Source organism: Hydra viridissima, unplaced genomic scaffold, assembly GCF_058129835.1.
Source record: "Hydra viridissima isolate aposymbiotic clone 2 unplaced genomic scaffold, HvirCarnegie_v1 scaffold_8, whole genome shotgun sequence".
NCBI classification, from domain to species: domain Eukaryota; kingdom Metazoa; phylum Cnidaria; class Hydrozoa; order Anthoathecata; family Hydridae; genus Hydra; species Hydra viridissima.
This window is the reverse complement of record NW_028324307.1, coordinates 11,646,339-11,662,890: the sequence shown is the minus strand read 5'-3', so window position 1 is coordinate 11,662,890 and position 16,552 is coordinate 11,646,339. Positions and strand designations below refer to the sequence as shown.

Genomic DNA, 16,552 nt, shown 5'->3' with positions numbered 1-16,552 from the left:
AGATTAGTTTTTTTTTTGTAAAGTAAATGATTGTTTAGTTTAGAAGTTTGATCTTACTAGTCAGTTGCCAGCATCATGCCGCGTTCACGAACGGAAATCTGGAACTTCTTTGAAGAAGAGATGACTCAAAGTGCAACAGGCAGGCCCGGATTAAGGCGTAAGCAGTGTAGGCTTCAGCCTACACAACCACGGATTTAGGGGCACGGGCACTACATACTATTCTTTTTTTTTTTTTTTTAAACTAGAAAAATTGTACAATCTGTAAAATAATTATTGACAATAAGCACAATACTATCCTGATGTTATTTTTATTTAAATAATACTGGAAACTTGAAATAGTAATAATCAATGCGTTTTGCCGTGCGGTCTTCTAAACCTCGTTTTATTTTTAGATTGTTATTTTTCCGTAGAACCGGTCGCACACCGATAACGTATGTGGAGCCGCAGACGGCAGACAATGCCAGTGCGTTTACTTATCTATATTTGTCGTAGCTCGCCGCCGATGGTCATACATTGGGTAAAATAGTATTTATACTATTTTACCCAATTATAAATTATAATGGTTTTACTTTAGTGCGAGTAGTGCGTTTTATATATAGTTTAGTGTTCGATATTTATGTAAAAATGGATCAGAAACGACATATTAGTGGAGCCCAAGCGAGAAAGCGTGTAATTTTTAAAAAAGAAAAAGAAGTGACTTTACTTAGTAAAATACCTTGGTTAAATAATTTTTTCAAAAAAAAAAAATAACATTACCCCTAGTTGTGTTGAAGATAATAAACTAGAATCTTCAAATGATATAACTATTACTAATAATTGTTCTACTACTTCTACTTCTATTCAATGTACTGCGTCTTCTTCAGATCAATCAGTTGTTGATGTAAATGAGAAATCAGAAAAATCTGAGCTAAATGTCATTCCTAATCCTCTTACGCAGAATAATACAAATAATTTTAAAGATCCAGCATATTGGACAAATAGTAATATATGTCGTAATTATATTGCAAAATTTGGATATGATCAGAACATTGATGCAGATTTTACCTCATCAAAACGATCTTATTCTGATTATGATCGTTATTGTAGTAAATCAATCTTTACGAAAAATCGAAAAAACGTAGAAAATGTTTCACGGAAATGGCTTGTTTATTCAATTTCAAAATTTGTATTATTTTGTGCTCCATGCAAATTATTTGGATGCAGTACTCAACTGGGAGATGCTGGATTTAATGATTGGAAAAATGGACATTTACTTATTTCCAGGCACGAAAATTCTTTGGCACAGAAAAATAATACATTAAGTTTTATTACATTACAAAGTGATGTAGGTAGAATTGACACTCAATTGGCAACACAAGTGACTGATGAAATGAATTACTGGTAAGCTGTTCTTCATCGAATTGTTGAAGTAATTAAATTTCTCGGTGCAAAAGATTTATCATTCAGAGGTGATAATGAACAATTTAACAAAATTAACAATGGGAACTTTTTTGGAACGTTAGAGTTACTTGCTAAATTTGACCCTTTTATTGCTCAACATATAGAAAAATATGGGAATAGAGGGAAAGGAACTCCGTCTTATTTATCATCCACAATCTATGAAGAACTTTTACTTTTGATGAAGAATGATATAATTAAAATTATATTAAAAGAATTAAAAGCAGCCAAATATTATTCTTTAATTGTTGATTCTACACCTGATATAGCAAACGTCGATCAACTTGTTATTGCATTAAGATATGTTTTACCTAGTGGTGTACCTGCAGAAAGATTTTTAATATTCATTCCAAACAGTGGTCATAAATCTGAAGAAATGAGCAATGTTGTAATGGATTTTCTTAATTCACACAATATACCAATTGAAAATTGTCGTGGCCAGAGCTACGACAATGCAAGAAATATGTCAGGTCAGTATTCTGGATTGCAGTCAAGAATTAAAAGTTTTAATTCATTTGCAGAGTATGTACCATGTTCTGCACATTCTCTTAACTTGGTCGGAACATGTGCAGCAGAAAGTTGTAATTCTGCTATTTCATTTTTTACGCTTCTCCAGGAACTATACAACTTTTTTTCTAGTTCTACTGCACGTTGGGACATTTTAAAAACATATTTGAAGAAAAATCTTTGTGTAAAAAATTTATCAGTAACTCGCTGGAGTGCTCGTTTTGATGCTTGCCATGCTTTATTTAATTCTTATGCATTTATAATTGAAGCTTTGCATAGTATAGTTGATAATCAGAAAGAAAAAGCTGTATATAAAGTAGAAGCTAATGGGTTGCTTGCAAGATTAAAAACTTTAGAAACTGGTTTAATGATATGCATATGGAATTCAATATTAAACAGGTATTTTTTACTCTATAAATTAATTATTTTTAAATAATAAATTATGCTTTAATTTAATTTATTTTATTAGGGTCAGCTTAATAGATAAATAAATTAATATAAAGTTTAATATGATTTTAGTTTTAATGCTACAAATAAAAAATTACTATCAACTGACATTGATCTTCATACAGTATTAGACCTATATAATGGCCTTGAAAAATACTTGGTACAGATCAGAGATGATTTTGATGTTTTTATAAATAAGGCTGTAGAAATTCCTGATTGTTCGGAGTATGCCAAAGATTCCAAGAGAAAAAAAAAGAGAAAGGTATGTTTAACTTATTAATTTTAAAATACACATAAAATAATTTGAAAAAAGTCATAAACATTAACAACATTAAAAACTATTTTTTTTTTAGGCTATGGCTGATGAATAAAGATCTCAACCTCTCACAGAAATCACAGGGAAAATAGATTTTGTTAGAAATGTATATTATGTGATCATTGATACTCTTAAATGTCAACTTAGTTCAATAAGACAAGCTTATGAAAAAATATCAGATATTTATGGGTGTATATCCACATTGTATAAAACACCGAGATCTATTGTTATAAGGAACACATGTGAAACTTTGGCAAAATATTTAATTGATGATGTTGAAAACTCAAGCCTACTTATAGATGAGTGTATTCTTTTTTCAAAATTAATTTCCACGAATAAAAATGTAAAATTTGTTCTCTCTATGTATAAGTACATCAAGAACAAGGAATTAGAGTGTATGTTTCCAAATTTAGAAGTAGTTATGCGTATGTACCTTCGTACAGCAGTTTCAAACTGCTTAGGCAAAAGAGCTTTTTCTGTACTTAAAAGAGTAAAATCCTACTTGAGGTCAACCATGAAGGAGGAAAGACTGAATGCATTAGCAATATTTAGCATTGAAGCAGAATTGGTTGAAAAATTAGATTTTAATGATACTATTAACACATTTGCCCATCAAAAAGCAAGAAAAAGAAAAGTATAAAATAATGGTTTGTTACTTTTTGTAATATGATTATTTTATATTTTTATATATCTAAAATATATTTTGTTTAATTTTAATTTTATGTTTTTATTTGTTTTCACATAGGTATTATATACATGTACACACTGTGTCACGAAATGACTATTAATTCGAACCTCTTGTCCCGAGAAAAACCTTTGGAGGTTTGAGACTACACATGTGTAGAATTACACTAGAGTTGGTTTTGAAATCTTTCATTATTGTCCGAGAAAGAAAAATCAGTTTAAAGTTTCTAATTTTATGCTTATTTAATAAGGTCAATAAACTAAGAGTTTTTGTTTCTTTCTCAAAAAAACTGTCTATTTTGGTTATTTGTTTTACAAATAGTACATACAAAATATTTTAGCAAAAAAATAATTAACTAAAAAATTCCGGGAAAAACCTGCAAACAGTTTAGAAACCGTTTTAAAAGAACAAGGTGTGCGTCATTTTTCAAAATGCCTAACCAAGCAAAAACTCATGAAGACAACAGGAAAACTGTCTGTTTTCTCTGTATGAATAAAGCTAACAGGCAGCTGACTGATTTTATGATTAAACGCAGTCAAGAAATTTTGGGCCAAAGAATCAACTTTGAAGACCAAAGAGTACCAATTGGAATCTGTGAAAACTGTCGAGTAAGTCTCAGAAGAAAACGTGAAGGGAGAGATGTCCAACTTCGTTCCTTGCCAGACTATCAAAACATAAACATCCGTCCTGCAACAAGAGAATCAGCATGTGATTGCTTGATTTGTAGTGTGGTAAAAGCAAAATTCAGAAGCCCTCAGATAAGTGGAGCAACAAACACTGCCAGTCAGCTTATAGAACAGCCAATTGTTGAGAAAAGATGTTCAGCATGCTTTTCATTGATAGGAAGAGGCATCCCTCATGTCTGTACTAAAGCAATGTTACAGAACTTACTCGAAGTTGCAGAAAAGGACAAAAAAGCAGCAGAAAGAGTGGCTGTTTCTGTAATTGCCAACAAAGTTCCTTCCCCCCATGGCACTGTCCGTCTCAATCAAGGAGTAGGAAGACCCTTTCCAGTAACTCCGGGTAAAAACTGTACTTTTTAAACAAAAAAAACTTTTGTCAAAGGCATAGCAATAAAATATACACTATGAATTTCGGAAATGATACAATGGTAACTTTCTGTGATTTTTTGCAGGTCCATTGCGACAAAGAGAATTATTTCCTTCATCTACACCAACCTTGACTGCACAACATCTAGTACAAGTTCAAAACCAGATTGGTCTTTCAAATAGAGGAATGAATATGCTTGCTTCAACTCTAAACAAAGTAGTTCCACAGCGTGTTGTGGAGAAAAATTTCAGAGAAAAGTTTGAATCTCTTGGAAAGCAACTTTCTGACCTCTTTGTCACCTCAGAAATTACTGATACATCCAAAAGCACTAGCCAAGAGTCTAAACATTTATTGGTGTACTGCAATGAAATGGAGTCATTAAGAAACACTGTTGCTGAAGTCAGAGGCCCTCAGTCAGACCAGCTTATTAAGGTGGGGATAGATGGTGGAGGCGGGTTCGTGAAAGTTTCTTTTGGTATTATGAGCTTAGAAACACCAGATACTTCTCCTCTATCAAAGAAACCTCTCTTTAAAAATTTCAAAGACTCAGGAGTGAAGCGTCAACTTTTGGTGGCCATTGCAGAAAATGTCTCTGAAAACTATGACAATGTCAAACAAATCCTGGATAAACTGTGTTTAGAGAGAATGTCTTTTGTGTTGTCATGCGACATGAAGCTTGCTAACATAATTTGTGGCTTGCAATCTCACTCTAGTGCACACCCTTGCACCTGGTGTGACATTGAGTCAAAGAATCTTCATCACAGTGGTGAGCTTCGAACATTTGGCTCCATTCGTTCTGATTTTGAAGGCTTCCAAGCAGCCGGTGCCCAAACAAAAAAGGCAAGGGACTTTCAAAATGTTGTTCACCAGCCAATGATAAGACTTTCTGATGATACTCTTGTCCTAGATTTTATTCCTCCTATGGAACTTCACCTTTTTATTGGTGTTGTGAACCACCTCTTTAAGAACCTCTGTCAGGTTTGGCAAAATACAGATGAGTGGCCAAAGATGATCAACATTCAACAACAACCTTTTCATGGAGAACAATTTGCTGGCAATGAATATAAAAAGCTTTTGAGAAATGTTGACTCACTTCAACAACTTGCAGAGAAGCATGCTTGCTTGTTGGCATTTCCATTTATTGAAACCCTCAGAAAATTTGATGCTGTTTTTCATACCTACTTTGGGAATACACTCCAACAGAACTACTGTGAGCTTATTTAAGAGTTTAAAGCTTCCTATCTCAACCTTCCAAACACAAGTGTTACCCCCAAAGCACATGCTGTTTTCTTCCATGTGACACAGTTTATTGATCGCCACAACCACTCTCTGGGCATCTTTTCTGAGCAAGCCACAGAGTCACTTCACCACAACTTCAGTCTTCATTGGCAACGTTTCAAGAGGCCAGCCATCCATCGGGATTATCCCAGGAATCTTCGAAACTGTTTGATCGAGTATAACAGTAAACATTTATTTTGATTTCTATTTGTGGAAGAGACATTTACAGTTATTAATTACATATGCTATGTAAGAGTTTAATAAAGGCCTGCTTCTTAATCAATTGAGTAGAATAATTTTGTATAAGTATCTAGAATCATTAATGTTTTTCACAGCTTGAATTTCAAAGCTGAAAGTAGAAAACTGTTTGTCTTTCAAGAATAGTTTGTATGTATTTTTTTGGTTTTGCTTTGTTTAGAGTTGCAAACACATTATATGTTGAAGAAATTTATATGTTATAATAGAGAACAAGATTTTTTTAAAGAAATTATTTTTTTGTAAAATTTTTATTCTGAGCAATAAAATTAAAAACTTTAAACTGATTTTTCTTTCTCGGACGATGATGAAAGATTTCAAAACCAACTCTAGTGTTATTCTACACATGTGTACTCTCAAACCTCCAAAGGGTTTTCTCGGGACAAGAGGTTCAAATTAAAAGTCATTTCGTGACACAATGGCCTACTTGCTTGTGGGTTGGCATGCAAAAACTGGGTAATTCACGACCTTCTCCAAAAAGTATATGACGATTCTTTGAAGCTTTAGATCTTGAAATCATTATTGTTTACAATTTTATAACATATCAGAATTTCAGTTAATTTCTAAAAATACAAGATGAGACGGATAAATTCTGCAATCAGTTGATAAAAGCAGAAATTATTAAACAATCATATAAAAATAGAATAATATAATAATAATAATATAATAATATAAAGTTATAATAGCGTTGGAGTTAATCATATCATTAGGGTTAATTTAGTTAGGTAGGTATAGGTTTGGTTCAATTTCATAACCTTGGGATTATATCTAGTATTAGGGTTAAATGCATGTTTCAGTTAATGCATGTTCTAAAGTAAATATGCATAGCATATAAAACCTTAAAACTTAAAAATGCAAAGTATAATCAATTCTTTAGAAATATTTTTTTTGTAAATATTAAACAACACTATATCACGCCACTTTTCACAAATTCTAAAAAAAATTAAATTTTATGATCCGGCCTAATATACATGTATATATCTTTGAACCCAATAAAATACGTAAGAATTATGAATATAAAGCAATAGATCTTTTATTGTTTTAATTTTACATAATTATGTAAAATTAAAACATTAAAAGATCTATTGCTCTATTTAATATATAATTTTATATTTATTATATATTTTAAGAGAGTATTATATTTATTATATATTTTATATATGTAGTTGTAAAATTGACAGTTTTTATGTATATAATTATTTAAAAACAATTAACTGTGTTAACTTATTTTACTCACTGGGCCATCCTAGGTTTTTATCTCTAATATATTTTCCAAACATTTCCTCCAATAATTCTTCTTGTTCTGTTGACCACTGAGTATATTCACTTTCTGAATAAAACATATAGTTAAAAATAATTAACTTCACAAAAAAATTGTTTTAAAAATTATTGAATTTTATTATTTAATAATCAAAATAACTATTTTTAAATAACGTTTAAAAAAATTAAATCTCACTCGATATTTTGACATATCAACACATTAATTGAGATTTCAATACAAAAATTGACAAATCCAATAATGAATCTAAACGATTCTTCAATAAATTCCTGTTTAATTTACAAAGTAGTATAGTTATAAGTAGATCAAACTGTGTTATTGGTTTGGAAAGAAAGTTCTTTTGCGTTTGCGAGTAGAGGTAATTCACTTGATATAAAATGTAAGATCAGAAATTCCATATTCAACACTGCATCTTGTATGAGTTCCAGGTCGTTCATTCTGCTGGTGAGGCCAAACATAACATATGCCAAATTCTAGACCAAGATAGCATTATCAAATGCACATATCAAATTTAGTTTCAACGTTTTTAGTCAATTGACTTCGAACTCGAAGATCGTTCAGAGTTTTGTCGTCCAACTGAAGTTGATTCTAAAGCGTTGCGCAAATTGGTGAATGAGGATCCAAGACTCAGTAGTGGTGTATAGCCTCCATACTTTGATGTTCTTACACATCAGTGCTGTACTGTCTTCATTGATTGGGAAAGAATCTGAAGTTGGGGATTAGGGTTCCCCACAGTCTGACACTTCATGACAATGACATGCGCTTGGAGATCTGCACATTCTTGCTATCCATAAAGCAACGCTTTGACCGGTTAGATCATTTATTCACTAGGGATGAGAAGTGGGTGCTTTATGTAAACCACACATGAAGGTAGATTGACACAAAAACAGATCCCAAAAAAAGAAGGTCATGTGTTAGTGTTATGGGATGTACATGGATTTACTAAGCCAACATTTCTAAATTTTTCGAGGCGCAGCCAGGCAGCTTCAAGAAGGATGGGATCCATTTTTTTCTCACTTTCATTCTAATCAAATAAATACTGAATATTTTAAAAGCTTAAACGAACTGTTGAAATCAAGGTAAAAGGAAGCGGGGAAGGGGAGAGATTTGTGAAGTCACAAAAGGGACATGTTTCCTCTCCCTTCTATATTTTATAAAAAAATCTAGTGTCTAATCTTTTAACCAACAATATTCTTCAAACACGTTTTAACTATTTGTTTAGTAAAACATAAACAAGTTTTATTTACATATTTAAATTTAAGCAGTTATCAGATTTGATATACTTTAAATTATAAGATTCAAAAAGAAATGAAATAAAGGTTTCGTTAGTAAATGAAAAATATGTAAACGTACCTTCTAATTTTTGAGCGGAAGAACTAGCCAGTTCCTCACTTGAGTTGTAAAATTCTTTAAAGATATGTTGCCTTTTTAACGGTTTTTCTAGATGCAAAGGCTATTAAATATAACTATTATATTTTATATAATCAAATGATAAGAAGGTTAAGAAACGTAATTATTAAAATAGCAATAAGCAACCCGTAATACGGGTTATGGTCGGTCTGTTAGTTTGTAGTGGCTGTTTTCCACAATTTAAAGTTGCGAAACCTTTTAGAAAAACCCCTTCAAATTAAAAAAATGGAACCATCTGTAAAAATAAAATAAAAAGTATGCGGAGGTAAAATAATTTACCAATTATTTAACATTGAGTAATTTACAACTGGCATAGATCATATTAGTGTAAGGCAGAACCATTTTCCTCGACATTACTAAGTTCAAAACAATATGTTTTTGGTTACTACCACAAAATAATAACACTTTATCATGCTTTAAATTGACGAAAAAGTAAGGCTATATTCTTGTTATATTTTTTTATAACATGAACTTTAATTAATAGAATTAATATTAAGCGAACGTAAATTATACATGAGTTATTAATTTTTTGGTATCCCCTTGATGCATTTTTCTTTAAAACAGGAAATTGTCTTTAAAACGTTAAATGCACACAACCAAATAAATTTATTAAAAATAACTGACCATTACTATATATGGCACTAATCTGACCATTTTTATATATATGTCTTCTGTTTCAATAGCTTTTAGTAAACGGTAATTTACTACCATTTAATAAAAATTCTTTTGTTACTCGAAATTTAATTCTCTTAAATATTTTGACACTAATAAAGGACCCCCTTCCCCGTTTTTGCCTTAATGGTGGTCAGGAGAATAGTTATTTTTATTAAGAGTAGTCAAGTTTTTGATGAAGACCTTTTACCAGAATAATGAAATGTAAAACAATGATTTACGTGTATAAGAATTTTTTCTTTTTAATATTTATAAGAACTTAACATATATAAAAATTTTTTCTTTCCTCAAAAGTGTTGCAAATGCAAACTAAGCTAATTAATTAGTTAAAAATCTTATAAAATTTAAGTAACTCGATATTTGAAAAATGCGCTAAACTACCATATTAACCACCCATTTAAAAAGATTCCCTAAATTACGTACAGCAAATTATTAGGCTTAAAATAGAGAAAACTTTAAAAAAATTGAACTAATTGCATACATTTATATCATTTTAACTGACCAAAATTTACAATAAAAGGTAATCAGGTTTCTTTTTATAAATCGTATAAATGCGTCAATCGTAAATCCTAAAGAAAAAAAAAAAGGAATTATGATACTATAATTACAACAACAACAACAACAACAAAAATAAAACACCACATAAAAACTGAAAATCGATTTACCTATTTATAGTAACCCATTTTGACATGGCAGTTAATATAAACATTTATCGAAAATGTAACAATAAAATCTGTTTCAAAGTAAAAAAGGATTAACAATACTATATATATATATATATATATATATATATATATATATATATATATATATATATATATATATATATATATATATATATATATATATATATATATATATATATATATATATGTATGTATATATATATATATATATATATATATATATATATATATATATATATATAATATATATAAAAAACCAATTTAAGATATAAATTGCATTTTTAGCATAATGTTGTCTTGGCTTTCAGTAAATAAATAAAAGCAGTAAGTACCAATAATGAAACAACCTATTATTCATTTTTTACAATAGTCACCAACATGAAGGTGTGTATTGTTAAAAATGAATACCAACACAAAACATCACAACAATAACACATTACAATAGAATATTTACATCCTTGATCCTAAAATCCAGTGAAGATAACAAACCAAATTAAAATATGAAAGGCAAAATTAAAAAACCAAATTAAAGTTAACTATTTACTAAACATTTTACTAAACATATAAATACATAAAAGTATATTTGTTTTTATGTTCAATATTAGTTATTCAATTACTTCAAATTTAGGACATGAAAACATCCTAGATTTAAAGATCAAGGTTGCATACTCTCATACACATTACGCTAAACATTAACAGACATTATTATATTTATTTTTTTGAGAATAATTAAAAAAGGCTAGACAACACAACCTAGCTCCAAAGCAGTAACTCCCCCTGGCACTAAATGCTGCCGAGTCACAACTTTGCTATAAGTACATCGCTTGGCTGGCAGGGTTATCAATCTTGCTCAACATAATGCCAAATCACACCACTTTGAAAACATGGAAACAACTTAATTTAAACATATATACAACTATAAACAAATATGGTTTTATATAACACATTTGATTAATAATCTTTTCAATTTGATGAAGAGTAGCTAGTTCAGCTATTAGAAGTGGGACTGAGTGGTGAATTAAACCTTCCATCATAAAAAATTTGTATGTATTCCAGATATGTAAAGGATTGTCAGGTTCACAAAAGGTCAAAATAATTGAAAACAACTGTCTAATTTACTTTGGCATATGTGTTAAAACCGCTTTAGAAAGAGTATTCTGCCATTTAGTGTCATCTTGCAAAAGACCTTTCAAAACACATGCTTCACAAAACGTTTCAAGGACAATACCATTAACAGTATGCAAATCCTCCCAAGATGTTGCTCCTTTTGCTTGCAAAAGTAACAGTCTAAGAAAAAACAATTCTCCAGTTGGATTAACTTTATACATTCTTATTATCACCTTATTACCACCCCTTTACCTAACCTTCCATTTACAATGTTTATCATCAAATATAAAGTGATAAGGAATGTCTACATAAGAATTGCAATGTGCTCTTTCATTTTCAGTATTTAATTTAAACTATGCCGTTAGGTGCGTATCACGTTGAGCTGCACGATCTAAAGCCATTTGTTCTGCTCCTTCTCTAAAATACAATAATTGATTTTCAGGAAGATGTTTACCAAGTCACAGCACTTTAAAAACACGGAAAGAACATAATATAAACATATGTACAAACTATAAGCACAATAAATGTGTTTAAATTTGTATATAAGGTTAAATATATACTAAAATAAATAAATACCTTACATAAATATTTAAACCCCTTTTTAAAACAATTATGTAACACATATTAACACATACACAAACAGCAAAAAAACACTTTACATTATTATAAAAACACATTGATAAAACAAATATAAAGCACTTATTACCACACACACATACATATCAAAAAAGCATATATGCAAACAATAAACGTGTGCAAACAAAAATTCTAAAAATGACGCAAGAAAATTTAAAAAGATACAAAATATATATTTACAAACAATTCTCTTTACCTTCTTTTTTTTCTCATAAGAACTGTAATCTTCATAAAAACATTTAACCTTTACATACATGTGACATGCGTTGTCAGTGTTGGCACAAAATTTTAATTTTTTTCTTCTAAATTTTCTAAAAAAGAACAAAAATAGTTAATAGCATCACAGAAATTTCAAAGTAAAAATAACAATTTTATGGAAACAGCATTAGTATAACTTTAAATAACATCTATACCCCTATTTTCCTTCTGATAACTAAAATAATAAAAATAAAACTACTAAAAAAAAAACTAAAACAAACAAAATATAAACGATTTAAAAAATTAAAATCCTTTCTACTTTAAACTCTTTCTACTTTATCTAATAAAAACTTAAATCCTTTCTACTTTATCTAATAAAAATGTATACATAACTATTTCTTATACTTACTTCAATTATAATATGATCTTATGATCTTAACGATGGTTATTTATCTTAATATGATTCTTTATGTAATATATCTAAACTAATAATTAAATTCCAAAAGGAAAAAAGTTTTAACTCGCTCAAAAGATCTTTCTCCAATGGCCGCGTGCATTTGAAGAACGCGCTCTTCCAAGGCCTAGTAACTAATTCAAAGCCTAGGAACTAATGACGAAACGACGTTGAACATTAAACGTTAAGCATTTCTGTAGGAATTATATTATGATTAAATCCTTTTAAAATAAAAATTTTTCATTAATGAAAATCAAAACTTGCCACATAAATGATCAGCAGGGTCACCTAAAAATTAAAGCTAAAATTTTACCTAAAAATTAAAGCTAAAATTTTAAATAATTTTTACTTTTAAAAGAAAAAAAGAAAATCATTCTCCCAACGTTTAAACTTGGAGATAGAACAAAATAATTCTAACATTGCGATATTCTGCAAGAGCGAAACCAAACGCTTGTTCAAAAAACGAAAAAACGAACTTCACCCTTTGAGCACAGGGAGCCACGATCGTGGCTATACCGGCAGAGTACGTAGAGCCACGATCGTGGCTTTAAAAGTTAGGGTTAGGACTATTGTAATTGTAATTGTAAAAATTAAATACAATTACACATTTCAATACAATAATATATTGTAATATTACAGAAATAATAAAATAATTTTGTTGTGGTATTGTATTGCTGTGATGAAAAACAATTACAATAAGTATTGTATTTTTTTTCTTTCTAACAATACAATAAAATTCGAGAACTATTGTATTGTATTGTTTTAATGAAATAAAATTACAATAACTATTGCATTGTTTTGATGAAAACAATTACAATAACTATTGTAGTGTATTACTTTATATTAAAGTAGAAAAGCTAACGCATTTTAAAGTATTTATATTCATCTCTGACGAACTTACTTTTATTTTTGCTATTTTTTATCTACGGATTTGCAATATATTGCAAATTTTATTTTTTACATATTTAGATTTCGCATCACCTATCTTGTTATGTATTTCTAAGCTCTAAATGGCTGCAAAATATTGCCTGTCTGATGATAGCCTCACTATTTTCATTGAAAAATAACTTTCATAAATTATTTTATTCAGCCCTTTTATTTTTTCCTCTTGATTTTAATGCTGAAAAGGAACTTCAAATATATATATGAAAATTAACTTTAGTAACACAAACAGTTAAACATAATAATTCTTCTTAAATAAAAATGTTAATGTCTTGAAAAGTTGAAGAACCAACAAAAAAAATTAATGATGACGAAACGAAGAGCCAAAAGGAGATTTTTCTTGATGCGTTTAAGGCCTGAAAATAAAGCAACATGTTAACCGTACTATTTTTAACAATTTCTTCATTTTTTTCCAAATACTTAAATACCAAATACATACTCAAATACCAAATACATACTTTTCCGTGTCAATTTTTCCGCGGAAGAATTATTTATTACGTAATAAAAAACCATGACTATAAAACAATAAAAAACCTAATTTGTACTAGTCGGCTGGAAAGAATTTGGCTGTCTAAAATTAAAGTTAAAATATAATTTTAGACTAATCAAAGTTTAAAATTTTAGTTTATTAAACGTTTATTGTGTAAATACTAAGTAGATAGCAATTCAACATAAAATGTTTTTTTAATCGAGTAAAATCGGTTGTACCCGAGAATGAACCACAAAATATTTAAGAAGATTTTATTTAATAATATATTATATAAATTACAACTAATATAATTAATGAAATTCTATAGAAGTTTTGGTATACACTTTTTACAATACAAGACTTTACTTATAAATAGTTTTATTAGAAATTTCCCGAATTTTAAATTGCTAATTCAGGATAATTTCGTAGCAATAAAGTTTTTAGTTTCCGCTCATTGCGGTATTTTATTGGCACTATTAAGTAAGGCATACGTTCGCAAATGTTCTTTTGATAATTAATCCGTACCAAATTTTATGTTGAATCGCTGTCTTAGGTCTTCCGAATCCCTTTCATTTGCAGAAAAATGGTGGTTTCCTTTTTTTTGATCCCGTTAACTTTGATTTTCAATATCTAAAGTTGCCAAATTTACCATTCTGGCTACCCTTCCCCCTCCCATTATGTTTCAGTAAAATAGATTCAATCATTAAATATTAGTTGTACCCTATTTCAAGGGTACAAGAGTATATATTCGGCAACTGGACTATTAAAACATTTATTAAATTTTGACAATAAAATTTTTCTTATTACAATAACTATCTTGTTATTGTATTACAAAGACGAATTACAATACAATATTTATTGTTATTGTAGTAGGTCAAAACAATACTTTTTTTTTTTTTTTCAGATATTGTTATTGTTTTATAAAAATGAATTGCAATACAATATTTATTGTTATTGTATAACAGAATTACAATAGTTGTAAATCACAAGTATTGTTATTGTTTCTAAATTATGTTAATACAATAACAATAATTATTGTTACTGTTATTGTTTTCATTACAATAGTCCTTACCCCATTAAAAGTGTTCTTCAGAACTATGACTTTTTCAGCAAAAATACCGCTGTTCATAAATTTAAAATGGTACCATTAATTAGAGCACATTTTTTTCTATCTTTTGGTATATTGTTTGTGTAAATTTTGTATTAAAGATGAGTGGCAGCGAAGAAAGTTTTACAAGCGAAGAATATTTAAGTAGCAGTGATGATAGTTTATTTGATGAAGGCACAATATTTCTTATTGAAAAATTGTATACAATATTATTTAATTTAAATATATCACCAAATCTAAGCACTTGAAGTTTTTATTTTTTATGTAGACTCCAGTTCGGATGATGATGATGCTGGTGTTGATGATGTTTTAGATTTGTGGCTTCCTGTTGTAGGAGATGACAATGGCCCTAATGTTTTTCCTTTTACTGAATTAAAAACAATATTTATAATATTGTTTTTAATTCGGAAAACAAAATCACTTTTTAAGGTAGTTCCACATCGTATCAAAACTTTTCTCTTCCATATACATTTATCGACTTAGTTGTTCAAGATATGAATGTCAAAAATCATATTTAGTAATAATTAATAATAATAATAATAATAATAATAATAATAATAATAATAATAATAATAATAATAATAATAATAATAATAATAATAATAATAATAATAAAAATAATGATAGTAAATAATAATAATAATAATAATAATAATAATAATAATAATAATAATAATAATAATAATAATAATAATAATAATAATAATAATAATAATGATAATAATAATAATAATAATAATAATAATAATAATAATAATAATAATAATAATAATAATAATAATAATAATAATAATAATAATAGAGCTTCGGTATGACTACGGAGATAAAAATAATCAGATATGGAGAGATTCAGTAAGTTTTTTTATATTATAATTTATTTGTAATAATAGTATTCTTTTTATATTTTGTATAAATTCATTTAGGCAGGTACCACTTAAGTTGATTAAAACTGCTTATGAGAATTTTATTTGCATGAAGTTTTTTAAAAAAAAGTTTTTAATTTTATGAAAAACGAGAATATCTAAGTTTTGTTAACAGAAATTGTTTTGGTGTAGTTTTTTGTTTTTACATCCAAACATATTGGGTATTTATTGCAAAGTATATTTCATATAAACTTTTTATTTAATTTAGAAAGACTATTTGAAACCATTTACCGTGGAGGAGGTGATGAACTCACTTCATGGACAGGTCTTTTTCGTATATTGTTCAATGCAAATTTTTTTTTTTAAAAAAAAAATTTCAAGCAAATTTTTTATCTTAATAACTGCCTTAAATTTTAAATTAAATATTCAATATTTGTCTAATACTTTATCAAATTTAGCCTCTAAAGAAAAAGGTTTTCCTAAAAGCATCTGAGGTAAGTGAACTTTAAATAAACATAGTTTGTTAAACATCTTCTTTTTATGAACAAATTTTTTTTTTCTTTTTAAAAGGATTTTGCATCTGTCTTACCTGAAAATTGTGATCTTCTGAGGGTAATGTTTAGTATATATGTTTAATGACAAAAATTCAAAATGAAGGTTGTCATTAAAAATATAATTTATTTTAAATATAGTTATTTGCAATAACTTTTACGTATGTCTCTGGTATTTTTAAAATGATCTTAATTCATCTTT

The 16,552-nt window shown here is 28.4% G+C and overlaps 1 long non-coding RNA gene and 1 pseudogene across 3 annotated transcripts; one reads left to right on the top strand and one right to left on the bottom strand.

The window, feature by feature from the left end:
* The first annotated feature begins 228 nt into the window (after positions 1-228).
* On the top strand, positions 229-3,347 carry LOC149885110 (zinc finger MYM-type protein 1-like; annotated as a pseudogene). Its single transcript, XR_016455065.1, has 3 exons — positions 229-2,343; positions 2,464-2,653; positions 2,745-3,347. The product of XR_016455065.1 is annotated as a zinc finger MYM-type protein 1-like (transcript).
* A 7,257-nt stretch (positions 3,348-10,604) lies between these two features.
* LOC149885109 (uncharacterized) lies at positions 10,605-12,608 on the bottom strand. 2 transcript variants are annotated; one of them, XR_016455115.1, is made up of 4 exons: positions 12,373-12,602; positions 12,179-12,198; positions 11,962-12,076; positions 10,605-11,546 (listed from the first exon to the last, which is right to left on the bottom strand). It is a non-coding gene; the product is annotated as an uncharacterized LOC149885109 (long non-coding RNA). The 2 variants fall into 2 exon arrangements; XR_016455114.1 differs by having other exon boundaries at positions 11,962-12,198; positions 12,373-12,608.
* Between the last annotated feature and the right edge of the window lie 3,944 nt (positions 12,609-16,552).